Source organism: Bombus vosnesenskii, unplaced genomic scaffold (assembly GCF_011952255.1).
Source record: "Bombus vosnesenskii isolate JDL3184/JDL3185 unplaced genomic scaffold, Bvos_JDL3184-5_v1.1 scf7180000016273, whole genome shotgun sequence".
Taxonomy (NCBI): Eukaryota; Metazoa; Arthropoda; class Insecta; order Hymenoptera; family Apidae; genus Bombus; species Bombus vosnesenskii.
In genome coordinates, this window is record NW_022884342.1 from 609506 (window position 1) to 637322 (window position 27817).

Here is a 27817-nt window from a genome sequence, read left to right on the forward strand (position 1 = left end):
CTCAAATATCACTTTCTCGTGTATCTGTTGAGCAATCGGAAAATTCGAAAATTCCCAAACCCATTAGATTCGCGAGATTCGACTGAAAAATACCCCTAACAATCGTTCGTATCGATTTCCTAACAAAAATGCAAGACAGTCGTTGCCCTGTGTATAGTTTGGAAACGCGCAGCTCTGAGGAAAGGAGCAGCTGTTGTGACGGGTGTCTTGTCCTCTGGAAAGAGGTTCCCAGTCTCCGTGTCTGCACTCCAGCAAGATATTCCGCAAAACGAAATTTCCAGCCACCGTTTCTCAAACTCAAACTCTCGAACGAACATCCGGTAAACAAATTCGTCAAATCATAAGCCAACTTGCACCGCGTTTTAAATCCCCATGAATCCCCCGGAATATCAATTTTACAAGCTAAAAATTCAAATCTAACCGACCTCGGTGGTTACCTCCGTTTAAAATAAATGAACTCGGCGAATCAAGTGAAACGAAGCAGATTCGATATTTAGCGAAAACGCTGCAGTCTATAAAAACGGCGGAGGATAGGGAGGTGAAAAGGGGATAGAGAAAAAGGGGGTACGGTATCTTTCCGCTGGAAATGGAAAAAGAAAGGGGAGAGAGAGCGTGGTGAAGCGAGGTTGAATCGCGGAGGGATGGGAAAAAGCGTTGCTGACGGCAGGCTCGACCGATACGGCGGAAAGAGAGGGCCGGCGAAGGGGAAGCCGGCGCAAACAGGGAGGAAAGGACGGAGCTACCGCGTGCACTGGAAATGAAAGAGCCCAACCCATACGGGCGATAATTCATTCGTGAACCGAACGAGGCAGCTGAATCCGGCGTTGCACACGTGCACGATTTCGTAGAATAGGCGGCGCGTTACGTGGAAACTCGCGGCCTCGACTGTGTTTCGCGATTCTACCCCCGCGATCACCTCGTTTTTCTCCGCTATTCTCCTTTTTTTTCTTTTTCTTTTTCTTTTTTGATTGACCAATCGTCGACAGTTTGTTTAAAAAAGTTCGTACCCGTAGAGAGAAATGTAATAAAATTCTGTGTAGATAGAGATAGGATTGAATTATGAGTCAATAATTTAGAAGTTGGACTGGTTTAAGTGTTAAATCTCCGTGGTTTGCTTTATTTTTCTGCTCTTTCTTTCTCAATCCATCAATTTCCCGTGTCCCGTTCGGTGAACGTTTACATTGGCAAACAATTGCCTGATAAAAATGTACGCGTTAATGGTAGAGAGGTTAGGTTATAAACTCGTAATTTAGGGTGCAATATCGCACTTGGGAACTAGACTTCAAGCGGCAACTGGATATCCTAGAGATGTAAACAGAAGCGAAATCGACACCGTCAAGACGATTCGAAAGGTCGAAACAATCGTAAAACTCGAAGCGATCTGTTTACGTGAAATCCGAGACACGAGGATGGATTACCACGGAACACCAGCGCGAAATTTACGAACCGCGTCGCTGAAAGTACCCGCTGGCTATTCTTCATCCTCTTGTGTTTAACCGCGAAATCTCTACAATCTTTCATCAGACACGTATATACTCTAATTTACCACCCTATCGCGTATTAAGCAAACCCAGTCATCGTCCCTTCTTCACTGTACGTTTCACGCAGTTTTAATTATTTCTCTTACCTTTTATCCGATTCTTTTGTCAAACAATCGAATCTCGATAATTTTGAGAAATTCACCTTGCGAAACAAAGTGAAGATTTCCATGTTTTCTCCTACTGAGAATCGAAGGATCGCGCTGAAAGATACAGAGAAACTGGTTCAGGTGCAGACAAGTGACAAAGACTCCTTTTGGTTTCCTCCTATCGCAGATTTTTCTTAGCCGAGCTTATAGTTGGTGGGGGCAAAAGTGAAACTCGCTCGAGTCTCTTTGTTATTGTCCTCGTTTTTCCAGCGGCAACGAAACTTAGGGACGTGAAATGCCTTCACGGTCGCGACCCCCGAACCAACTTTCACCGCCATAAAAATATAAATGCGCCGACGGACCGCGCTCTACTTTGCGTGAAACGACGTCGGCCCTGGGACCCGCCGGAAAACCATTCACAATGAACTTCTCCCTCTTGCTTTCTCTCTCATTGCGAATTTCCTTTATTCCCATTTCCCAATGAGATGCTGGCAGATTACGGAACCGTCGGAGGAATTTTATTTTCCTTACGCGGTTCTAGGACGTGGAACCGTACTATAGCAAAGTGTGTTTTGTTTTGACGTCGGAGATGTACATCGTACTAGATGTCTTATTTCGTGATTGTTCGTACGATAAAGATTGATTTGATAGAAATAAAATGTAAGAATTTACTTAAAAATTCGTCGATAATCGAGTTTAATGGGAAAATTTAGAAAACTGGTATCAGGATAATTTTCATTTTTTATTCGTTCGTAACTACTAAGGACACGTAGATAACTTTGTCAAAGTTACTGTCGGCTTTTATCCAGACCCAAATATTATATGTACGTAATTACTATTATTACAGATAATTTTGTGAAAATTAAGGTCGGCCTGTACGAAATCGAAATACACGTACGTGTATAATTATTTTTATCACTCTATTCCAGTTACAGTTATTTAAATACGCGATAGATACGAACTCACAAGTCTTATATTAGATATGTATATGACAGAGTACAATATATTTTCAGCGTGAGTCACGAAAAGACATATTGCATGTAACTGGACTGAGCAAATACTTTGCTATTACATTTTAATGTCTCGTAATACACTTACTAAGGTCATCCGAAATGTTTCTTTCGTTTTATAAGGAAATTATAATATAATTATATTATTTTAGCGAATTATATGTTTGTGTAAAGATAAAGACGTGTCTGTAAAAGAAACACTTTTCCGACAACCTAATACAGGGTGGTTGGTAACTGGTGGTACAAGTGGCAAGGAGGTGATTCTAGGCGAAAAAACAAGTCGAAAATGTAGAATAAAAATTTTTCGTTCGAGGCTTCGTTTTCGAGAAAATCGACTTTGAATTGTCGGTCGGTACGCCTGCACTTTATCGCGTCTCGTTAGAACGGATCTCACTGTAGATCGTTATCTCGATGGAAAAATTAAAAAATTAAAAAACAAAATTTTTACCAGTTACCAAGCACCCTGTATAAAGATAAAGACGTGTCTGTAAAAGACACTTTTCGGACAACCTAATATATTCAAAAGCTGTCGTTGACTTATACAAAAATAAAACAACGCGTTTTCGTTTCGAAAAGTTTGCTACACTATACCGACGGATAGCCGAAGAAGATTTTGCCACCGAATGTACCAAAAGAACCCACCCCCTCCAGGAGGCAGAACAAGCAGAAAGGGAGTTTCGACTAGGAGCGTAGCCAGCGAAAGGGCGGGCAGTCAGCGTGAAACGAAAAGGAAGATTTAGACGTCATCCCCTGACGTGCTACTTCCCTTTCACCCCCTCCACTTGGTCAGAAACTTTCCCTCCCACCGAGACCCAACTGCGCCTCCATGACGATGGACAAAAATGCCGACCGAAACTCATCATTCGGAAAACTCATCGCCGAACAAGCTGTTTTTTTTTTTTCAGGGCTCGTCCTACCATAGAAAAATACAGCTCTGTCAAAAAGGAAGACATCTATATTGCGCGTGTTCATCGGCCGAAAAACATCATGGCAGGATGTTTTTAAGTCCGGGAGGAGATCTACAATTATTCCGTCCCTGGAGAACGTCTTAGTAACGTGTTACTTGTTTTAGACACTTTGCTGTGAATAACGGTGGATTTAAAGCGGCGTAAAAAAGTTTCGAGGTGAAAATCGAAAGTAAAGAAAAAGGAGAAGGGGGGAGGGGAAAAAAAAAATGAAATCGAAGCGGAGGCACGCGCCCGTTAAAAATACCAGAATTGTCCAAGAGAAACGCGGCGACGTCAACGACAAGATGAATGTCAGAGGTTTGCCCGGGGAAGGGTGGATTTTATTTATCGGTCGATAAATCATTATAATTTTCTTAGTAGGCCGCGAAAAAATGTTAACGGCCATGAGAGCAGGGTTGAGTCTCTTTCTAGAAGGGACACCCTAAATTTTCTACGGAACGGGATTAGCTCATCCAATCAGACGAAACATTGGAAGGGCGGGCTTAATTAAAATCTTCTTGGAGGAAGGCTATCAAGCCGCGCTGGCCCCGGAGATGCCGCGAGATGTAAGAATAGAACATTAAGAGCTTTCCCTGCCGATGGTATTTCTGAGCAGCCGGTCGGATTAACGAACGCCGGAGGACGCCGCGCCGCGCTGTTTCTACAAGAAAATACGATGTAACACCGAACCCTATTTATATGGTAATTTATTCTATATCGTCGCAACACCGAGGAAGCAGCAATAATTTCGAAGGATATTCCATAAACTTTCACGCGTCGATGATAAAAACCATCAGAGTAATAGTTTGATTTTTCATTGACAATTTGTTTGCTTCGTTACTTCACTATGGCGATCCACCGAAAGGGCCACTAAAATTTATACGTACAAAGATTCCTCGTTCATCACCGCAACGCCGAAAAGCTAGCAATAATTGTGAAGATTTCAAACGAACTTCCTCATTCCTGCGTTAAAACGTACGATCAAATGTTGGACGATGTTTTGTTTTATTTCACTATCGTGATTCATCGAAGAGGTGTCCAAAATTTATCGATAAATATATAATGTTCAGTAATCGTTGAAATATATACGACAGGAATTAAAATAAGAATGAGAAAAATACTGACAGTTGTTTGACGATTACACGGAATATCAATTGCCGTCAGACACATGAAAACGTTTAAGGACATTGGAGAAAGGGATATCGATTTACTCCGTTGAAATATTTAACGGCACGAATAATAAATCGATCAGGATGTAGAATGATCGAAGACGCGTGTTCGGCAATGGACACAGTATATTTTCGGATTTCGCGGCATAGAGATCCGCACGGGGGACTAAACGACTGCGGGGCAATCCGAATTTGCATACCGTTTGTTATTCAAATGCCGCGATTCACTCTTCTGATTCTCAATGAGGGAAACGCACAAGTATCGCAACAGGGCGATGACGTATCCGTTTAATAAATTATTGTTCTTCATAGGAGGCACTCGGTTGACTTTCTAAACACGCGCTTGATGTACGAGGAAGACGATCGACGCATGCAAATATCTGATCGAGTTGGACCCCGTCCGATTTGTTCTTCACCTTTTGAAATATTAATTTTAAATGCATCAATAAAAAACAAAAGAGATAAGCAGAACGAAACAGCGGACAAATTTGTCAAGGACTCGTTGAATAAGTTTTTTATAGTACGAGAAAAAATTAATTTCGCTTAAAATTGTCTGATTTTTATTCGAAAGAAGAGAAAAGAAATTAAAAGTCCACTAGATGGCGATTTCTACGAAGGCTACGTTGTCCGGGACAGTTTCTGTCAGGGTTAAGGGTTAGCAGTCAGTGCGTCGATACAAGATCGTTTTAAGTGGATCTATAAATTTACCGGGGCCGAACATCGAGCCTATATTTACTCTATTATGCAGGCTCGTTTTTATAAGCCGTTTACGTTTAACAGCAAATAATCGTTTAGATGCCGCGCCATGATATGGCCCATAAATCTTCTGGCAGCATGGCGTTCGGCTTGTGTTATGATGATGCGGGACACGCGCAGGTCAGTACCGCCTTCACTTTGAACGGGCCACTGAAGGTGGCAGCACGGAAACAGCTGGCATACTCCACCGCCCCGACCTCGAATCACACGACACGCCATCTCTCGAACTTTTCCGGAACATCCGTTTCCTCGTGGTTCCTGCCGAATTCGATAGGTGGCTGGAATCATTTTTGGCGGGAACCCCGCGGAAAACTTTGCCAAGCTTCGGGAAGCCACGTGTAGCGTTAAAAATTGTTTAGCGATCGTTCCCATCGATAAGTGGCGAGATAAGATGGTCGAGAATAGTGTCGATTCAATTTGCATAATGGACGCGGCAGCGACAAAATCACGATTACAGAAAAAAAAAAAAAATGGTCAATGTAACACGATCGTCCCCGATAACCGGTTCCTTTTTTTCGAATCACATGGCGACCAAACGATCGCCGCTCGAACACTATATATACACTATATTGCTTTTTCAAGCAATTATCTCGGCTAGTTGTCACTTAATCCGATATCGGTGCCTCAATATTCATGTATGCAAATAACTGCTTACAACTGAGGGCTGCCGGCAACCACATTCGTTATTTACATCGAATATCGGACAAATTGTGCATATGTTTAGTACAAAATGCTAATTAAGGTTATACTCGTCAACCGATCCGAAGGAGAACTCACGATGGTTACAGAATTTCACGAATGCTTCCATGCCGATTTCGAAATTTCCTCGTTCGAAACTTTCTAGCTCTTTGTCTCGTTTCTATCTGCTTCATACAGTACCCGTGTATGTTGCATACATTCTAATTCCTACAACAATTCTCTTTATTTCCATAAAAAGACGTTTAAACGCATTCGTAAAAATCCTGGTGGTAAACGATAAATCAATGCTCAGGATGTGAACACTGACAGTGAATATCTTGTCGCGCCTAGAAAGCTTGGCAAAAGGCAAAACGCGAAAGGCACGATCATTCTTGTTTGTGTCGTACATAATACCGTGGTGTGGCACTGCGGGCGGTCTTGTCGTCTTTACCGATTCGGTATTTGCTCGTTCTGTAGGTGCATTGGCTCTGCCTACCGATTCGACACACGCGTACTTTTTTCTCGCGATGACTATTGTTTCCTCGTTATTAACATTACAACTATCACGTTTTTCCAGTCTATGATCTCGAGACGGTTTTTCAACAACTCCCTAGAGTCTCCTTGTTGGGGGTATGCTCACGAAGCCGTACAGATAGAGCAGCGAACGCTATCCGCGGGCGGTCCTGTCGCTTTCTCGACGATCGTATTTGTCCGTCGAATGGCGCGTGGCGCTGCTTATCAATCACTTCGACTAACCTACTGTTTGTTTGCGCGTTTACGGTCGTCGTTCTCCTGCAATACCAATCAGGGCCACCGTTGTCGAAGCTAAATCGTTCGATCGGTGTACATTTGGGTGGTCTACCGAAACGAATCAGCGAAGTGTTAAAGTATATTATTAGAGATTGGCTGGAATAGAGAGCGCGTGAAGGCACGCCGTTTCGCGTCAAGGAGCGTCTAACCTTTCCTTCGAACGCTGCACAAAATGTCGGGCATTGATTGAATAACGATTAGACGATCGATCGCGCGTTGAATAACTTGTCCCGCATCGAAACGGCGAATTAAATCACTGACCAATTTTTGATCGTATCTCGATGGGTAAGGACTTCATTTTTATGCTACGCTCGCTATTATATTATTAAGCAGCGATATGTTCTCCCCTTCTATCTTCATTTTCTACCCGATGATACAGAAAGAAGGGAAAGAACATTGATATTTTTTAAAATCGATAAGCATTTGAAAAATAAGTCAACTTTGATACATTGTGTAAGATGTATGTGCTTGAGAAGGGGGGGGGGGGGAGGGGGAGGGGGAATATTGGTAGGTTTAATCCGGAGTAAACTGCTACAGGCAATTCAGCGAGGAGCACGATCAGTTGACTATAAAATGAGATGATAAATGATAGGCCAGGGCAAGTGTATACGAGTCAGGTTCGACAGGTAGTAATACTCCTCATGGATGCAGTAACTCATAAGCATCGAGGCGGGAGGAAATTGTGACGTGACGACAAAAAAGGATTGCACGAATGTAGAAGCGTTTTAAAGAAAGAGGAAAAAAGCTGGATCGCAAGGGGAGGCGTATAAGAGGAAGGAAGAAAAAGGGAAGAAGAAGAAAAAGGATCAACGACGACCAATTAGTCCACATAACCGTTTTTACAAGCACAACGATATATACGTAACGTAGAAGAGCGAGAGATTTAATCGCGGCACAAACCGGGATGCCGGTTCGTGTCCGTTTTCTCACGCATCACGAACTTCCACCAAAACTATACAATGAGAAGTCGACACACCGCTTACGGAAGAACGCGATAAACTCGAGGAATAATCTTAATTAGTGGCTGAAAACACGTTAGGCCATTCCTCGTGCAAAACACGCCAATCCACGAGTATCTGAATTAATTTACTTCTCATTTGCGTTGTTCCTGTTTACATCGTAGTACCATTAACTGTGCGGCGTTTATTGCCGCCGTTCACCATAAATGACGAGCCAAATCATTATTGCAGAGAGGACGGTCTACTTACTACCTACCGCGCGCTTATTTGTAACTAATTTGAGAGAAAAACCATGGGGGGTGTGTGTTCCCCGACACCTCTGTTCCTTTTTCTTTTACCACGATAAAAAAAGATACCATTGAGGGAAAAAAAGACTATTCGTGTTCGTTACGAGTCGGCGAATCATCGTTATCTGAAATCTCGCGCCAAGAATCATTGAGAAACGGCTATAATTTGCCGCACGAGTTCCCGTTTGCTCGCCGACTGGCGACACGCAGATACGACGGTTCCGCTCGTCAAGTAATCGAATTCTAATCGAACCAGAAAACTAAACTGGTATCGATTTTTGCGAGAGCAAGATCGGCAGAAAACTAAGACGCGAAGTTCAACCGGTTTGCCGGTTACACACGAGGTTCATACTTTTGCTAGCGGTGGCTTGCAAGACCGCCACGCAGCCGTTTCGCGCAATCGCGGCGCGCGCAACCGATCGCCGTGCAGATAAACGTGACACCGGTGTGTGCCTCTTACACCGCGCCGTTCCTTTAGCCGCGAGACTACGAAGCGCGGATTCTGTTGCTGAACATTTCGCGCGTCGCTTCTAGATCCGCATCATCGCGCCAGCGTGGCCGTTTTATCGCGCATTCGGCATCAAAAAATTGCGACCCGACAACTCGTTTATCGAGCACCGCCTCGCCAACGATCTCTCGCCGCGGTTATCGAAAAATGTATTCTCCGTGTAACCAGGGAATCGAGCGAATCGTTTGCTTCCCTCTTGCCAATACTTGGGCAGGAAAAGTCACACGCGCGACGAAGGTCAAGCTGTTACTATTTAACTTTTCACAACGATATACCAACGTTTATGTACGAGAGAAATTGTTTTATGGATCTTTCTAAAACTATCAGTAACACACGGGTCCTTCTATTAGATTGTCCCAAAAATGCCTTTCGCTATGTGCACGCAGCTGCTTTGTCTGGCTATGTTGACATAAACATGAAACCTAATCTGTCTAATGTTTTGGTCTTTATCTGCGATCGTTTTCTAGCTGTCGTAGGGCACGTTTCGTTCGTATTGCAACAAAAACTATCGCGCAGCTATTATTTACTTCTAAAACGAAAGAAACCTTTAGGACGATCTAATAGATTAACATTCCCAACATTCTCTTCGACATAAACTAGAAAGCGCAGCTAGTGCCGTATCCCATGACCCTGTCACCATGGGTCATACGTATGTAAAAGATCAAGACAATAACGATCGAGACGCGATAAGGAAACATCGTAGCAAAGGCAGGAGTCATACGACAGGAGATAGAGGAGTAGCGTGGTCGAGTGAATAAACCCGGGAAGAAGTGGAAATAATTTTTAATGTTTCCACGAGTAGTAACCGAGATTCGCATCTCGACTGCGTGCCGCTGCTTATCCAGCAGCCATCGCCGAGAATTCTCGCGGCTCACGAACGGGGGAATTTCTCTAATTTCCAACAGACCCGTACGTTGCCGAGCGTTGTTCCCAAGCGTAGAGGTCTCTTGAAAATTAGATGCGCGAAGACCACGTCGAAAGAGAAGAGGCTCGCCAGCGTAGAAGGGACTGGCGGCAGGGTAGACGAAGACACATGACTTATACGCCTATTTCAGTTAATAATCCCGTTACGCCCGGTTCAGCCTTGCTCACGGCACATAATGGACGTGGCAGGAACCGAACCTGGGACCAAAGCCTCGCGTCGAGGGCGTAAAAGGGGAGAACTGTAAGGCCGGCTTGTCATCCGTCAACTGTCAGACGTCTGACCAATCCCGCACAACAGAACCAAGAATCGAGCAACCACCCACGGGGCCCGCAGGGCAAATTGCGCTTAGTCTCCCACCCATCCTACCTTTCACCTCCCTTTTCTTCCCTCTTCGCCCAACTAGTCAGGCTGTGCTATTTCTCATAGAGAAAGATTGCGTTTACAGAGGAATTTTTTTAGCAAAGACTAACCCCTTGCCTGGCTGGCTGCTGGTTCCGATAGACTCATGGGTTAACACAATGGATATGCGTCGAATATTCTTTCTTGGGAATTAATTGGTCGCTGCAAGCTAGCTATCGCTAGTAAATATTGTAATCTGTGGTCCGTCTTTGTGGTACACGGGATGGAGAAAAGAAAAAAGGATACAATGATGAAACGATTCGAGTAGTGGGGATAACCGTTTGATGGCCTTGAGCGGCCAATTGATTCCGAGCAAAGTATCACCTGCCACATTCGCTCGATGGTGACAATACGAGAAATAACTAGGTTCGAAGAACGAGTGCTGTTATACGATATTTCTAATACATTTCTACGGGATCGGTTGAAGCATAAGTGGCAAACCGAAAGAGTAAAGAAAAGAAAAAAGTAAAGATAAAAAGAGCCACTGTCAAACTGAAGCAATTTAAAAGCTGCAGGTGATTTATGGTCTCGGTCACAATACACTGTTAGAATTCGTCCGAAAGCGGCACGATACCAAAAAATGAGGGTCAAGAAGCACGCGGCTACGATTCACCGTCGTGCACCGCTGGCTCGATGCCTGACGGATAGAAATGGCATTTCACTTTGGCACGACAGAAACGCGTATTGCCTGATATATCGGCATCGGGCGGAACGACCGTCGGCCATGGATCTAACTAGGAAAAATCCTTATTCTCACTCGCATACCATGGCTCCCTTGCGAGGACCGCGTCTCGTCGAATTCTCATGATCTATTTCGAGATAAGTATTCCGGACGTTCGGCGAGACTCAAAAGTGCCGGGCCCCCTTAGTCGGAACGTCTTTCGATGTCGTCCTTTTGCTTCGTTTCGATGGGCTCGCCCCCAGCGACAGAACAAATTGTAACCAAGTTTTTGCCCCGTCGTGTCAGGGCCGCACTCTGAAATTTCCAACTTTCCGACGACTGAAACGATTCCAACCGCGGACCTTCTATTTACGCCATTTTAACGGCAATTATATTCACTTTTCAGTCGCCGTCGAAACGCATTAGAAGAAATAAACGGCGTCTTTTGTTATGCCATCCAGTCGAATGTTACGAGTTAACGAAATAATTTATGTCGAAGGAAATAAGAAAAAAAAAAAATAACTTATGACGTTACCCAACTCGTTACGTAAACGTAAATATACCTCGCAAGTTATCAATGCGTCTTACATCGTCTTAGTCACGCGTACCACGTCTGCGATCGAAGCACAAAATCTCGACGTCGATCTTGATCGCGTAAACGACGCGACTCGAGCATAAGTTTCCGCTTCCATCCATCAGGATTATCCTTGTTCGCCAGGAAATATCTACGAGACGTCTATGAAACGCGAATGAATAGAAAACACGGCTGTTCACTGAACTAGGTAGACTCGAGGCATAGAGAACGAGCCGATCGCGGTGAGGTAACGGATCGAGACGCGCAGAAACACTGGCAGGATTATGAAGTGCGATGTTGATACGATGGCAGGCAGCGCCGGTGAAGGAGGAAGGAGCGCGAGGGCGCGCGCGGAAACACACCGACACACCTACACCTAGGCCTCCGGATATACCACACAAACACACCTATGCTAATGGAACCAGTCCATTTATTTTCGATGGAATCTTAGGAAAAATGCATTCGGGCTAATTATGCAAGTATATTGGTACCCCTATCGATCGATTGGTAAGTACGCGTAGCAACAATGAAACCATCTTCACGGTCAAAGAGAGCGGAAGTGTACTCCGCAGAGGTGGCTAACTTGGGAAAAATGTTTAATATGCTTTTGATACTAAGGTGTATGTCGGTTGATTAATTTGCCCGCAGCAATTACGCGCATCTGCGTGATGCAACGAACGATTAAAGTGTATAAATGGTTTGCAATGCAGTGCAGTGGCATATGTAAACTACATAGCGGAGTTGTAAATTCTTCGTTCGCGTTAAATGGTTGCTCGAAGATACAGGTATAAAGTTTATTATTAAAGTGTGATTATTAGTGCCGCGGTTCGTGTTTCCGGTTGTAAAGCACGTAAGACACGTACGTTATAGTACGTTCTTATTATTTTCTTTTCCTCGGGAGAATGTTATCCGTGTTTAATATAACGTACCTACGTGTTTATATTAGAAACATTCTATTATAGAAGAGGGAAAAAATGATGTACGTGGAAGACATCTCGCGTGAACAGTTGAAACTTCTAGGGAATATTTTACATATTTGATGGAAAAGGTTCTACGTGCGTTTGTGAACAGTTGGACCGTGTTATAATTTGTGTTACAATGTAAAGAAATGTATGATTACGGAAGTGGCCTTGAGCGGCCAATTTATTTCGGACAAAAAGTAGTTACCAAAAGAGCAGACAATGACTCGACCAACCATTTTAACCCCTCGCCTTCTAACATGGCCTCTCATGGCAGAGATTATATTCTTCGCTCAATTGAAACAGACTGTACTCGTTACAAAATGTAGTCTGAATTTCAACTTCAATCTTAATTAAAATTGGATGTCAGACTGATTAAATAAAGGGCCCAATGGAGAAGCTGTGTGTACAAGTGTTCTTCAAAAAACTAAATACATATATGCATACAGATATTAAACGAACATTAACCAAAGGAAGAACAGTACAAATATTTGTTCATAATAGTAGTGACATCTAATGTTTCAGTGTTTGAACGCATACAGACATTTTTACTAACATTTAACTTCGCCAATTGTACTTCCAATTTACAGGTTTTTATCACTTGTGCTATCTATTCTGGGCTCTTCAAATACAGATAACGGACATTTCAAAATTATATCATCGAATACGATATCACAACATTGAACATTTGACAATCAGCTAAAGAAATCATAGCACAGCAGGTTAAGATACAAAGTCACATTTAACGAAACCATAGCGATCTTTAAACTAGCCTTAGTTCCAGTAAAAACATGAAATTCGAAGGAAGACTAAGTAGAATGGATTAGATTTGGACCGCAAACCAGATTCCACGATTCTCAACGACTTCTTCCCCCATCATTTCTCTGCAGGGCGAAAAAAAAAGGAAAGGTTTGAGAGGTCTTTCTGCCAGCTATTATGGTTCTCCTGGTCGGATCCGGAGCGTTTCTCGATTCCGGAACGATTGCGGTGGCCCACGCGTATATGCCGGTAATTACCGGCGGAGAAAGCTTTTAGCGTGGACGGAACCGTGAGCGATGCTGTACCGGGCACGACGATCGTGTTAAAAGGAACACCGACTAATACACGGGAACGCGAAACGCGGAATAATGTATTGCCCCAGGAACGAGCGTGTTACAATGGTAACACGTTCCGACGCAGCGCGTGATATACTACGCGATGACGTGGACCTGGACGCGTACGCGTCGATCCCTGTGTCAGATAACATTCAAATCTCCCGCGCGTCGCGTCGCCAGGTTTCTTCCGCGATCGGCCATCGGAGGAACCGATGCGTCGCTACCGCTGCGTTCACGGCAATACATTGCAAAACATCTATGCGATGCCATGAGGCGATTTTTTGTTACTTGCTGCGTTAAATGTTCTCCGAAGGGCTTTTTTGCGATCGTGCTATCGCGCATGACGTCAGTTAACTGGTAGAAGGGATTCAAGTTTCGAAGTTGGACAAGAGAAACCTAATACGTATACCTACTGACGATACAATGTTAGTAAGAAGATTCATGCCACGCTTGTTTCTGTGTTATACGTAGAATTGTATAATGTTCGCTGAGAAGGGGACGGGAGAAGAGAGAAATAGAAAAAAGGTAGTGGGCACTTGCGTATGCTGTGTATTAGTAGATAGCCTTAGTATTAAATATCTTTCATCGTGTTCTATTGATGTTATATTTTGATCATGTAATATTCTAGATTTCAGAATATTCATCTATTAAATTATTCTGTTTTAAAAGATTACGATGTTTACCGTACGATTTTTAAACTTCGTTTACCCTAACCTAACCCCAACCTAACCTGCGCTATATCTATGGACTTCAGGTCGTTCGAAAAGTTTCTTTCGTTTTATAAGGAAATAATGGATGCACATTTTCCCTGTTATATTATTCTATCGAATTGCGTCATTTTGTTCTATCAAAATAAAGATCACGTTTGACAGGTTAGGTTTCATGTTTGTATAAAGATGCATCCGTAAAGGAAAGACACTTCTCGGATAACCTAATACTAGGAATTCTTTTTCGTAATTTCGTAATTTCTACTTTGCGTTCGTCGGTGAAATTTGAATTAGGCGATCACACAAGTGCTCTGAACAGCTACGTAGGTTTGAGTTACAGCGTACACGGTAAATAACAACGAAAAATGTAAAACTTCGTTATCAGCTTCAAATAACAAGTAATTACGTTCGTACGTAAATAAATAAATCATTACGTACAATGCATGTATGTAAATGTATATACAGCCAATAATGGATCTGACATTGACCAAACAGAAGGTTGTTCCACGTAATTGCAGATATCTTAATTTCAGTTTTGCGCTTGGACGCCATCTTCTATACAATGAAGCGTATGTCATTATCGGAACAAGCAGTCGATCATCGTACGTTAGATGGGATAATCAATCGGTTGTAATGCGAACAAGCGTCGTAGGGCTGCTTATTATCGACAGCGGTTTCTTCCAGTTGCCGTGCAGAAAATGTAACCTGCATCGGCAAGAAATCAAACTCACCGTGGTCAGCCTGTTACCCCGACATCGACGGAGGCCGAAGTAATGTCTTGGAACGCGAACATAATATATCGCCGCGGAAATTGCAGCGTGTTGGTACAATGTTGCACTCTCACACCCCACGCCATCCGGGGTCACGTGTAACAAACGGCGCGATGCTGTGAACTAGAAACCTAATCGCCTTGGTCGATGGGCCCCCGCCTGAAATAGAATATTTCTCCTCTTCCAGTAAAAGAAGCTACATCATCTTTATCGATACGATTTTGAACGAATACGCGCATAATTTTGGACAGCCTACGGCCGAGATTAGCAACCAACAAACAGTTGGATCGTCAAGCAAACTCCTAACAATCACTCGAGTGATATACAGGGTGGTTGGTAAGTTGTGGTACAAGCGGAGAGGGGGTGATTCTACGGGAAAAAAGAAGTCGAAAATATGGAATAAAAATTTTTTTTTTTAATTTTTCCATCGAGACAACGATCCACAATGAGATCCGTTCTAACGAGACGCGATAAAGTGCGGGCGTACCGAGCGAAAATTCAAAGTGGATTTTCTCGAAAACGAAGCCTCGAACGAAAAATGTTTATTCTATATTTTCGACTTCTTTTTTCGCCTAGAATCACCCCCTTTCCGCGTGCACCTCCAGTTACCAAATTTTCTCTTGGAATATTCAAATGTAAATACAAAAAAGATTTGAAGATGTAAATTCGAAAACGAGATTAAAATTCGCAAGTTCAAACGTCCACGTTCAAATTGAAATTGAAATTAAAAAATGTAAGCCATAGGTAAAATCGAAATTTCAGGTTATCGTTGGAAGTTCGCGAAACTCTTTCGTTAAAACGTTATGCTCAAGACCTAACCAATACGATGCAATCCTTTGAAGTTCCCGATCGTTTTTACCCAGTATTCCCAACGATTGTATTCTTATCCCCGTAGGAGGTAAAACGCGCGGGCATTTCGCTCGGAGAACGGATGCCGTCAAACGGGGCCGTGCAGACATCGTGCGCGCGAATTCAAAGAACTTTCCCGCGATTTCATAGTGGCGGATCACGATATGGAAATATTTAGCGTTTCGTCGGTGTTCGATGTTCGACGTTCGACGTTCCACGTGAACGTGAACGCAGAGGCAATCGATGTTTATGGATTTCCTTGCACACGTGCAGCCAACACACGGCCCTGTGTGTCCCTCCCCTTACATGAAATCGCGTAGTTGGTAGCGGCAATTACGAATTGCGTGATTTGTGGCCGTAACTCGGCGCGACGGCGGCGTCGTGACGCTCCCAAGTTGCCTGCAGGTGGCCCGGCACCAACTTGCTTTTCCCTTCGTGGCGGCGGCCGCAGCGATGCTTTTTAAATGACGGAATATTACGACCGACCGTACCGAGTTTTTCCATGGAAATTACTGTCACGTGTGTCAATACCGCGAATTCATCAAATCCCAGCACGAAAGCCTGCCCGTCGTCGATCTACCGTTCCTCAACACGATTTCAATTCGGTCTAGCTGATTAGATATACCGAGTTGTTCTCTGATAACGGTGCTCCTTGCATGCATCGCCAGGGGCTGTAAGACGAATGCGCGTTTCGTTTCCTCGTATCTCGATATACAGCATGTTTATTACACACCATTGGCATAAAACATTGGAAATTTTGACGCTCTGCAGGCGACGTACAATCCATAAAACACAAGGGAGAACGATTGCAAGTGTTTACCGGGGGTAGCACGACAGGCAACGCGTAAATAGGAATGCAGGTAACGCTCTCCGCTACTTTGTCACTTTCGACGTTCGACATCGATCGCTAAGAAACGCAAAACGATGATGTCTTTTAATCTAAGCAGTGTTGCATAACGAAGGGCAATATTTTCTCTGTACTCAGTGGCGCGGCGCGATCAAACGTTGTTCAGACATCGATACGACAGCAGCACGAATTTTGGAAACGATCCAAGCGCTAGGAAGCGAGAAGTTTCTTCCACCTGTCGGTAAAACGGCTACGGCACAGCGATGGCAACGGCGCAGCGCACCGCCCGCTAGTATGGGGGCCAACTGCTACTAATACATACGATACACACACGTGTGTACGTACACCGTGTACACACAGACACGTATGGCGAATTTAGAAAGTCACGGACAGCCTCTCTCACGAGCAGCGTCGCCGGCATCGTTCAATTTATTCGCCGACGCCATCGCTCGAACTCGGCTCTGCCGCTAATTGAAAAGCGGACAAATTAACACGGTGAATGGATCGTCGCAATTTATAATGTCGCGGTTGCCGCTACGCCGACGAACGAGAACGCGATACCGGGGGTCGACAGCGCCGCTGCGGGTTATCGCGAACACCAACGAAAAGCCACCGATAAATGCCAGACCGTGGAATGCCAGCGTTTTTCTTTATTTCTTCCCCAGGCTTTTTTTTATTGTATCGTTTCCACGACTTCCGCGTAGAAATTTTTAAAACCGGTTATCTCGAGCTTCGATGAAGAAATTTCGTTAGATAAGGGAAACGAAATTTCACTTTTAAGGTGGAAGTAGGAAAAATGGAAACGTTCAACGTGTTGCTGTCTATTTGGAAACGAAACTGGTAGACTTCAGTTTCTGTAAATTTCTCATTATTCAAGCATGTATATACGTGCATGATTGTATAGTGTATAATATTCAACTCCTCAGAGAACAAACGACTTACTTCTTCCTTCGTTTATCGTTAAACAAGTTTTAAAAGAAATTTCAAAAAACGATATCACTTTCCTCTACTTGACAATTTATGGAACGATCGATGTATCTTCTAAGTGAACCACGAAAATACCTTCATCCGCACACCAAAACCTCTAAATCTTTTCTTCTTTCTATTTCTAACAAATCTTTTTGCAAGATAAAAAAAAACCCTGAAAGAAGAAAGCTATTTAAAAAGGAGGAAAAGAAGAAGAACGATCGCACCCTACCGCCACGCTCGCCTCGCAAGGTAGAGTTTCGTGTCTCGCCGGCTCGCAGAAGCAACACGAATGGCATAGAACAATGGAAACGGTGAAACAGAAGGACAGATTCGTGGTTCGGAGAAACGGGGAGTCTCCGCCGTACGAGCGAACTGGCCCGTTAATGCGAGCCGTGCAACAAATACACAGGCGATGATTATCGAACTCGATTTGAAGGGGAGACAATAATTATAATGATTATATTGGAGCTGGAAGGTAGGCGGCCGGCGGCAAATAAATTACGGGTCTGCTCGCTGCGTGCGCTCCACATAGCGGCATAGGCGCGTTCGATAGATCCGTATCTGACCGTTCTGTTCTCGATAGAGAGCGCCATCGCAGCTGTTGGCTTCCGCAATTTTTTATCGGCATTAATACAGCCGTGGCGAATGCACGTACTGTTGACGCGCGTCCTGTCTACCCAGCGTAAATACATTTACACGCCGGTAATTACGTTGTCGGATAAGTTCGCGACGGACCAATGAAATAGAAGGATCTTGGTTAACGTACTCCCACTATCAGAAACGTCACTACTATTCACTCGAGGAATCTCAATCGTCTCTCAATGTCTCAATTCTCTCACCTCTATTCAAACTCCATCGTCCCTGGTTTAAGACCATCCAATTTATAAACGTCAGACTTCTTTTTACGGCACCTCGTTTTTATAGAAGAATCCGTGTAGAAGATTCTTATCGAAGGGTATAAAAATTACAGAGAATATGCGATATAAGTGGTCGCGAACTACGATATTTTCAGACCACCCGCTCTAACGTTGCGCCCTCCACACGCAACGTGAATATTCAATTTCTCCGCAGAGCCGTATACGCGGCCACTCGGTCGACCTTTCGTTCTATACATCGAACAAGATTCACTGTCTTATATGTGGTCGTAGGATACATGTTCCAGAATATTTCGAGTTAATTGAAACGGGAAGGACGGCTGCATCCACGATGAGCGTTATAGGCGATTAAGCGGAACCGGAGGCGGTCGCGTGGCCATGCCAAAAAGCGGCATTTTTAAGCAGCGCATTCGGTTAAAGGCAACGCCAGCATCCGGGTGATCCCGTTCGTCGACCAGTTCGAACATTCCTACCAGCATTCCAGCATCGATTACTCGTGGACACTCCGATTGCTGGGCGATAGCCTCTCGCGATCACTCCTATCTACCCCGCGCGGAACGCATCTCGTAGAATATGCAGCCAACCTGCCGCCAATGTGTCTTCCCTGTGGATATTGTGTAGCCTTCCGCGGGACACCTAATTATACGATTGTCCTTTGCTCGTGAGCGTCGAGATATCGCGCACCGCGAACAGTTTAGTCTCGCGTCGGGCTGAGCGATTTCTTTCATCCTCCTCTTCTTCTGTTGTAATTCTTCCTTCTTTCCAGCTTTACAACCGCTTCTTGCGCTTTTCGATTCGCTCATGCGATTATCTCCTCGCCTGGTGTTTCTCTTTTTCTGTATCCTCTGGCATCCTTTTTCCTTCGGTTCTTTCCCGTGACCTTTTCACTTTGTCCTTCGAATTTTAACACATTAGGTTCTGACTCTTTTGCTCGTTAATGCTTACGAGTTACAAGGTACAAGCTATTAATATTGAAAAATAAATTATAATATTAATATTTATATAAGTTACAAGTAGGTAAGTTTAAAAAATCACGAGTTATGCGAATACCCTACTTGATGAAAAATTATGAAATTGTAAGTATAGGAGAAGTTTATAACCTAGAACTTGTCACTTGTCAATTTGCTAATATTACTGATAAATTATTGTACTTTGTAAGAAGAACTTCAAAAGATGTGCTTTGATAATGTTTTCCTTAACACGCCGCCGTCCATTGTATGTACTTTTTCGAAACGCATATAATGCAACAACCGCGTCAAGAGTATTATTCAAGTAGCAAAACAAGATACGCGTCAGTAAGACCAAATGTGTTAAACAGCGCTCGTTCATTCTCATTCCTGTTTTCTTGTTCGGTATTTTGCGTTTTTGCAAGCTTCTGTGATTCGTCCACGTACACTCCCACTACTTTCCTTGCAGTGCCCCCGGAAGAAGAAGCGTTTCCATTTGCTGGAGAGCTTCTCGTGTTTCCAGCTGATTTACTACCACATTTCAAAATTAAGAATTAATCCTTTCAGTTCCAGAATCACCATCTCGCGTCTTGCAGGAATTCTAGCAACTTCTATTGTTTCAAGAACACGAAGGTTTCTACTTTTGTTATTCGTGAAAGAACTTTCACAACTCGCAAGCTAAAAATCTCTGTATGAATTCGAGAAAGAGAGAGAGAGAGAGAGAAGGGATAATGAAAGTAGGCTAAAAGTGAAATTTCAGTTGTTCGAGAATTATTCGAGAATTAATAAATTACTGCGAACATTACGCCAGACGAAACGGACAAAGTACATGAAAAAACTGTATTAAAGCAAACGGCCACTCGCTAGTCAATTTGTTACATCGGAAACAATAAACGGTAATCGATGACAGAAAGTCCAATGCGATCTAATCGCGTCACATTTTTCACACGTCCCCACGATTCGGTGTTCTTACAGCCGCTACCTTCAAACTAGATACACGGCGTTTCAACCGTCAAAAAGAAATATCTCTAGAAGATCTCGAATTCCCTAGTCCTAGCTATTGGTCCGAATTTCTCCTCGAATCTAGTGGAATACTTGAGCACTGGCGCAGTCGGTGTCGTTCTCCGTCCTCGTCGTCCCGGTTCGCGCCGCTTCGCTCGTCGCGGTGAAGATTGTCGCGCGATTAGCGCAGACCCCAATGTCACGGCGGAAGATACATTGCTCTCGTGGCCTGGTCCGCGCGCTATACGTGCGCCATGCATACCCGGCGAGGCTTATACGGGGCCCGTTTATATACGGTAACACCGTAAGTGCATAATCGTCGATCGCATCTCCTTGCACTTTGCGTCAAGCCACGGCACCTTGTACGTCGGGCCGCGCGACCGCCCCGTCAAAGATCCTCGTATCTGCCGCTGTAACGACCTGACGTTTGCCGTGTAGCTCGCGAACCGATCGGTTGTCACGCCTGCCGTAAGAGTGACGCCTTTAGGAACGCCAATTGAAGGCTTATGAAACGGCCACTGTCCATTCTGAAACGTTCCTTTCCATTCGACACGGCTTCCACTCTTCCTCGTTTCTTTCTAAAGAACTTTGTCTTCTCCTTTTTCGTAGAAGAAACGATGGACTTTATAATAATTGATAATAAGTGGAGTGCTGATTTTTGTGCATTTACGGGACATATAGTTTCTGGAATGCTCGGTCGGTATATCGTAGCGATAACATTAGAAACGAGCTAACATTCCGTATAGCGTGTAATTACTTTAGATCTCTATCTGCGTTAATTAGTTTACATTCTTGCGGTTTTTATGAATTGATCCTCATTGACAGCTGATCCTCGGATAAGATAATATATTACAGTGTGTAATAGGTGTTGGCGTGTGATGTATATATACTCTGTTTATGTAATAGCTATAAAATAGGTAGACAGGATATGAATATGTATTCTTAATTCGTTATATCTACCTAGCTCAATATTAAACTCTTAGACTTCTACTTTCCGTGAGAATTCAAAGAGTTAAGGATATGAAAATGAACAGAATATTCATACGACGAAGAAATATGTAAAATATCCAAAATATAACGTCTGTTATAATATTTAGCGGAAGAAACTAAACTCTGTTTTAAACCGGTTGTATTCAGATAAACATAAACTTGCATAAACACCGGCACTGTCATGATGGGGAACGACGATGACGGTGCCTATTATTTTATTATTGAATTTTACCGCGAAGTCAGGATGCATGGATAATATTGAGTGTTGATACATTGTAGAAACCAGGTAATGACCTAATAATGCAATTTATAGTGTCGTGGTTTGTGACTCACTACGGCGCTGTGTGACGCCTGTTGTAAAATATGCATAGCGTTCAGGAATGGAGCAGCAAGTGGCGCGTTTTCATATGTTGCGCGACATTTGACATTTACACGTGCCTCGGTATGCAAACTGTGTCGAGTATTAACTAGCGCGCGACATTCCTTCAACGTCGATAAATTTTGATACAAATTGCATAGTACTAATTATGAAGAATCGTCGTTATGTTTATGCTTTTCATTCGGTGGAAGCAGATCTGTGGCAACCTCAGCGGAGGAATCAATATTCAGAGCAGAGATTTTCCGCCTTTCCCAAAAAACATGAACAAACAATCTGTCGCAAAATTTACGTTTCACCCGACCGTTCTTTCTCCATAGCCAAATTGAATATTCAAATTTCCCGGCATGAATATTGATCCAAAGAAAAGACCGTGACAGGTAAAAGGAAAAACACATGGAACAATGTGCAAAGGGAAGAAGAAGGAAGATCGCGAGTGCGGGGTAGGCTTCTAAGAGGTACACGCAATCGAAACAAAGTATCGTATAGTGACTCGGTGGACATTTGTGATGCGCGTGGCGAAGAAATGCACAACGATCGTTGTGTTTAGCGAAGAAAGGCCGGTCCGCCTGTAACCGGGAGGACGTTTGTATGGCAAGACGATGGCAGCTCTATCGGCATTACCAATTGTGAACACCGCGACTTTTATTCTCTCAACGGCCAGATAGCCGCTCCTCCAGGGCCTGCAGAAAAACTCCGGTATCTGCATCCAACCGCCTCGCCCTTGCCTCCGACTCGCGTCTCCTCTAAGCCACCGAGGCCCAGGAGCCTCCTCCGTCTCTCCAATCTCGTGAAATCGATTTGACCGTGTCGAATTACCGGCGAAGTATTTACAAAAACTATCCGATGTAGCAGACGCTTTGTTGGGAAGTGATATCTTTTAGAGTGGTTGGTTGGACTTCGTAAGAAAAAATGACAGAAGCATGAAATATTGTTCTTTAGAAGTAAAACTACTCAGGCGAATATTCCCTTCCTTCGAGATAAACAAAGTATAATAATAAATAGTATAATTAGTCATATAATACAAACGATACACCAATTTCACGAATATAGAAACTTTATGTTTCTTTGGAAAGAAATTTCAGAAAGATACAAAGAATAGATGAAACTTCCAAGTTGCAATAACACGATATTTGTCTTGATATTTCGATCACAAAGCTGAAGGAGTCGTTGAGACGCAGGGGTAAGTACCAAGTACAGAGGTGCAACAGAGCAATTCAAGGCTCGAGCGTACACTGCACGACCGGCTGATGATTCAGCTTGGTTCATTACTCACGCAGCTTTTTACTTTAATCACATTAATGAAGCATTTAATCTCGCCGCGTGTTTTACAAGCCGCCGGTGTGTGGCCTATCTCAGCTACGTCGTTGACGAGGATTTCTCGCCGGTTACCCATGAAACCCTAACCCCCTCTACACCGTCATTTCACTCTCGTACCGGCTGCTTCCCGACGAACACGACGAACCCTTGTCCTTTCGCTTTCATCCATCTTTGGATTATTATTTTCTTGTTCTCCCACCCTCCCGCGGTGTCCGCTAATAACCGCAGCTCGTTTAGGCCCGTTTACACCTGTACGCTCGTGGCAGCGTCCTTTATCTTACCGGCAAGCCAAGCACGCACCATTACGGTAATATATTTTATTACAGGTGCTCGTCTTTATGGTCCACTTATCGCCGCGAGAATATCAGAGCGAAGGTGTAATCGAAATCGGTAGAAAACCGGATTTCGTATCGACAGCTGCCTCGCACGGACACAGTACCGCTATCATCCCATCATGCCGATATAAACCGATTTGCTGATTCATAATCGGGTAATTCGAATGATACGCGATCTTCCTTGTAAAATTAAGAAACCTACCCGGAAGAATCTCTTTGACGGAGGCCGCCATCTTAATAATCTGCGCACGAAACGTGCGTAGTTCTGCTCGCTGTGTAGAGTAGTTTCCGGTATAATTTATCGCGCAACCAGGCTAGACAACATCCTCTTTCCACTTTGACGTTAATAATAGTTTTACACAGCAGCCTTCCTTTATATCGTTTGCCATTCGAAACGTCCACGGAACGTTTGCGATTATGCTTTCAGCGACAATTTATGAACACCGTGGTCAACACCCCGTAAACAAAGCAGCGGCCACGTCCTTCGCGTTCGCCCATTAAACCAGCAATCAAGTGTTCCCGGAACTGTGTAAAAAATTCACCGTTCACACGAAAGAGACCGTGTACCGTGGAAACAAAAAGGGAACACGAGCGCGTAAGAGACGATGGAAACGTGATCGCGGAGGATACGAAGTCGCCGCGCGTTGTCGCGTGTGTATCGAATACCCCGATAAAATCTGCACTCATTGTCCGGCTGATCAGACAATAAATTCCCGGAGCGGTGAAATTTTCGTAAAAAAAAAAAAAAAAAAACAGAAAACGGTCGCTAGAGCTGCGCGTAAGGGCAATAGGTGGTTGAAACGCACGCGAGCGTGTGGACGCGCGGTCTAGCTTCATTGTTTCCCCGAACGAGCAATGGCGAACGCAGCGGCGCGTCCGCTTGACATCGGTCGTAATGTAATAGGTACAGTGGGTTGCTTACATTATGCCGGGAAAGGAAGATGCACGCATGTGCTTCGCAAGTCCTGGGGCGGTGCAACGTCACTTACCTGAAACAATAAATTACATACCGTTACGTTGCGTACGTATTATATGCGCATATATAGGTAACTGACTGATTTACGATCGCCTCTGCGTAACGTGCGGCTCGTACATGTGCTTACAAGCGCGCTCGTGTACAGAAGCACCTGTACATACGTGTCTACGAAAGTACTATGGAGATCCCTTTCGTCCGAACCGACACCGATAGAACGGATGTTCCAGAAAATTTTTAATCGCAATGAGATATTCCTGCGTGGCTCTTTCATTTTGACGTTGATCGATTTTGCCGTCTGTTAGCGCGATCTGTGTTCCTTTTGAATACGATTGTCGTATCATAAGAGGATATTTGTTATTTGTGTGACAACTATCATAGGTTATATCGAAATCTAATTTTTTGTAAGGTTTAGGTAAAAATTCTTTGAAAAGATTGGACAATTCTAACTACCTCTCTACGTTAATCAATAAAATTCTATTAGATTAACTTAAAGAGCCATTTTCATTTTTGAACAAGCAACTCGTTTATTTTTTTCACGATAACGAAGAAAATACGCGTAGTAAACGCGAGAACATAATCGTATCAGCGGAACGTGGGAAAACCGTAGAGTAAAGCAACGAGAGATGAAATTCAAAGTTACCGGCTGAATATCAGTGAATCCGCCAAAATACACGCAAGGTAAGGTTACGTTTCGGACAAGTGAACGTCGTCGGTATCCGGAGCGTGGCCCTGCATCCTTACATTCTCATTGGTCAGTGTTGAACGTACGCCTGCACTTATTGAGTCCACTGTACACGTGGTGCACGCTTCGATCTGCTGATCATGCTACCGGGTCTCGCGATGCACACACTGAGGCACGTTATGCGCGCGATTCGAAACGAAACGACGGTTGCGGCATGAGCGCACGACGAAATGCCGGCAAAAACGATGTGCGAGAATCGATTCGAGTGACTCGACCGATAATCGCACGAGAGCTCGATGTACGGGAAGGAAGCCGCTCAACTTCAATTTCGACGTGTGATCTGATCGAAGGACCGTGTGTGTGTTAAGTACGACGGGTGCACTAGTAACTTTGACACGGTATCAACGCTGTGTGATCACAGGATTTGTGCCGAGCAACGTTATCGAGACGGAACCAGGCGACAGGATCGACTATGCGGACGAAACGATTTCATCGATAGTGCAGAGTACGGTGACAAACATTGATGGCACACTAAAACGTCGGACGCGCGGAAAGAAGAAAAAGGAGGAGGACGAGGGAAAAAAGAGTGGCACGAGACAGACTGGAGACACCACATAAACCTTCCCGACCGCGAGCCGCCACATAAATATAATAGGGAAGGTAAGGCCTCGTGATGGTTGGTCGGCATTGCCCGCCGAACCGTCACGGACTCAGCACGTCGTATAGGTAGGGGGAATTCGCGCGGGGGTGGGGTGAGATGGGTGGACGTGTCAGGGGCAGAGTGGAGGTTGAAGAGGGAGGGCAGTGGTGGCCGACTCCTCTCTCTACACGGTGCAACACACGGCGGCGTGAAACACGGGGAAACGGTACGAATGATCGATGGGATTCTGCGCCGTTGCAGGCATGCCATGGGTGTCTATTCCCCACTACCTTTTGCCGGTGAGCTCGACGCGCACACCATCAAGCAAAACCCCCGCTCTTCGCAACTCACGCCGCCTGGTGGGGCGCGCGCACGTGGTGGATCGCTAGAAACTTCTTCGGAATCGCCATAGATGACGCTCGGAATGTCGTCGCCAGCTGCGCCATCTAGCAGCCAGACGGTGAACACAGTCGGTAAAAAACGGAGTTTTTTTCCAGAGAAATTTAACACAGTGAGAATTGGCGGGAAGAATTTGTTAACATGGATTATTGAATTTACTGATATAAATACTATATCAATAATTTGTTATATTAATGGTTTTAAGATAGATAAATGTCATTTACGATGACATACTTTTCAATCGATTAACAAGTTTGAATAAATTGTACGTTCTAGCTAAAATCTTTCTGCTAGCAATACGAAAATGTTCGGTTTCTTTTAACAGAGAAATAGCTGAGAAATAGGATTGTACGTTTGAATGAACAACGTGAAAGTATGTATCATGTACCCTAATATAAATGAAATTAAACAGGTAGTATACAATAACAGGCAAATTAAATCTATTCGTTCGCTAGAAATTTCGCAAATATATTTCGCATTTCGTGTTTTCGGGTTTGTATAAAAAAAGCGAATAAAGTCCGTGACGTATTAAACGCGAAAGCTTTTGTAACAAATGAACCGAGCGGCGAATATAGATGGCGATTAGACTAAAAAATGCATAAACAACTGTACGCGAGCAAATTTCCAAGGTTGTTAAAGTTTCAGCTCGACTGGCGAATAGTTTGCACGTGAGTGAGTCGCGTTTTCCGCAGACCTACGACAACACACGCACCGAACAAATGTATTTGCATACAAATTGAAATTTTCGGTTTCCTTCTGTCCGTCCCTAATGTCCAACGAACAACGCGCGAATATGTGTGTCGCGAAATACTGTGCGATCGGTGCGTGTGTTTATTACTTGCGAATGCCTGTCACAATTCATCAACCTAATTGCGGCATTGTTAAACAACTCACGAATCGGTGGTCCGTGTATGCGTGGACTGTAACGCAGTCCGGCCTGCGTGCCGACGGGCGCCTCTAAAATGCTCAAGGCGAAATTTAGTTACGCGGTCAGCTCGCGCGCGCACACGCGTCCATAAACCGGGAACGCGTTAAGCATTCGTGAAATGCGATCGGAGGACCACCCGTACGTCGTTGCTCTTTCCATCGCATTCGCCATCGATATCCGCGTTACGACGTTCGTGATCGAGGGACGCGATAAAAATGCCTGAGTGAAAGGTGCCCGAATGCCTTAAAAACGTCTCCAAGATTATACAGAGAAAGAAAGGAATAAAAGAAGAAAGACAGAAAATAAGAAAGAATTTTAAGTTCCGTTTTATATATCGCAAGGTTATATCTGAATGAGAGTAACGATAATCGTAAGGTAAAGGAAACGGAAAGTCGTGGTGCGAATGAAATTAATCTAGCGAAGAGTGACGGGCCGAGCGTGGAAGATTGAATGCCAGAAAGTACTGAAATTCCCAAGAACACGATCGTTATATAATTAGTCTCACTCGACCACGCAGTGGGTATCGTGGCACCACCAACGGGGATTCTACATTATAGTAGGAAAGTAGTGCAAAGCACGGCAAAGCAATTGATCAATATAGCGCCAACAACCCTTCGCAGCCACCCTTCTTCAGCTTCCAGTTCTCGTCGTCTACCCTCCCGCCCGCCCTCTCTCTCTCTCTCTCTCTCTCCCTCCCAACTCCCAACGGCGCAGAGAGAACGCACCCCCATAACAAGTTTCTTACTCATCTTTTTCGTTCAATAACTCTCCATCCAAGATGGCCACCGCGGTCGTCCCTCATTGGTTGGGGGAAGGGGTGGTCGCAGGGGTCTGTACGGGGT

At 44.2% G+C, this 27817-nt stretch overlaps 1 protein-coding gene across 3 annotated transcripts in view; it reads right to left on the reverse strand.

Annotated features, from left to right (window-relative positions):
• The window catches only part of LOC117242267 (homeotic protein antennapedia-like), a 350813-nt gene that overhangs the window by 70727 nt on the left and 252269 nt on the right, over positions 1–27817 (reverse strand). Inside the window, exon 1 of one of the 3 annotated variants that reach the window (XM_033508806.1) lies at positions 24967–25618. The exons of the other annotated variants lie outside the window; for them this stretch is intronic. The gene's annotated coding sequence lies outside the window, so the exon portion shown is untranslated. Of the gene's footprint in view, positions 1–24966; positions 25619–27817 lie in introns of those variants that run through there. 3 annotated transcript variants of the gene reach the window in all.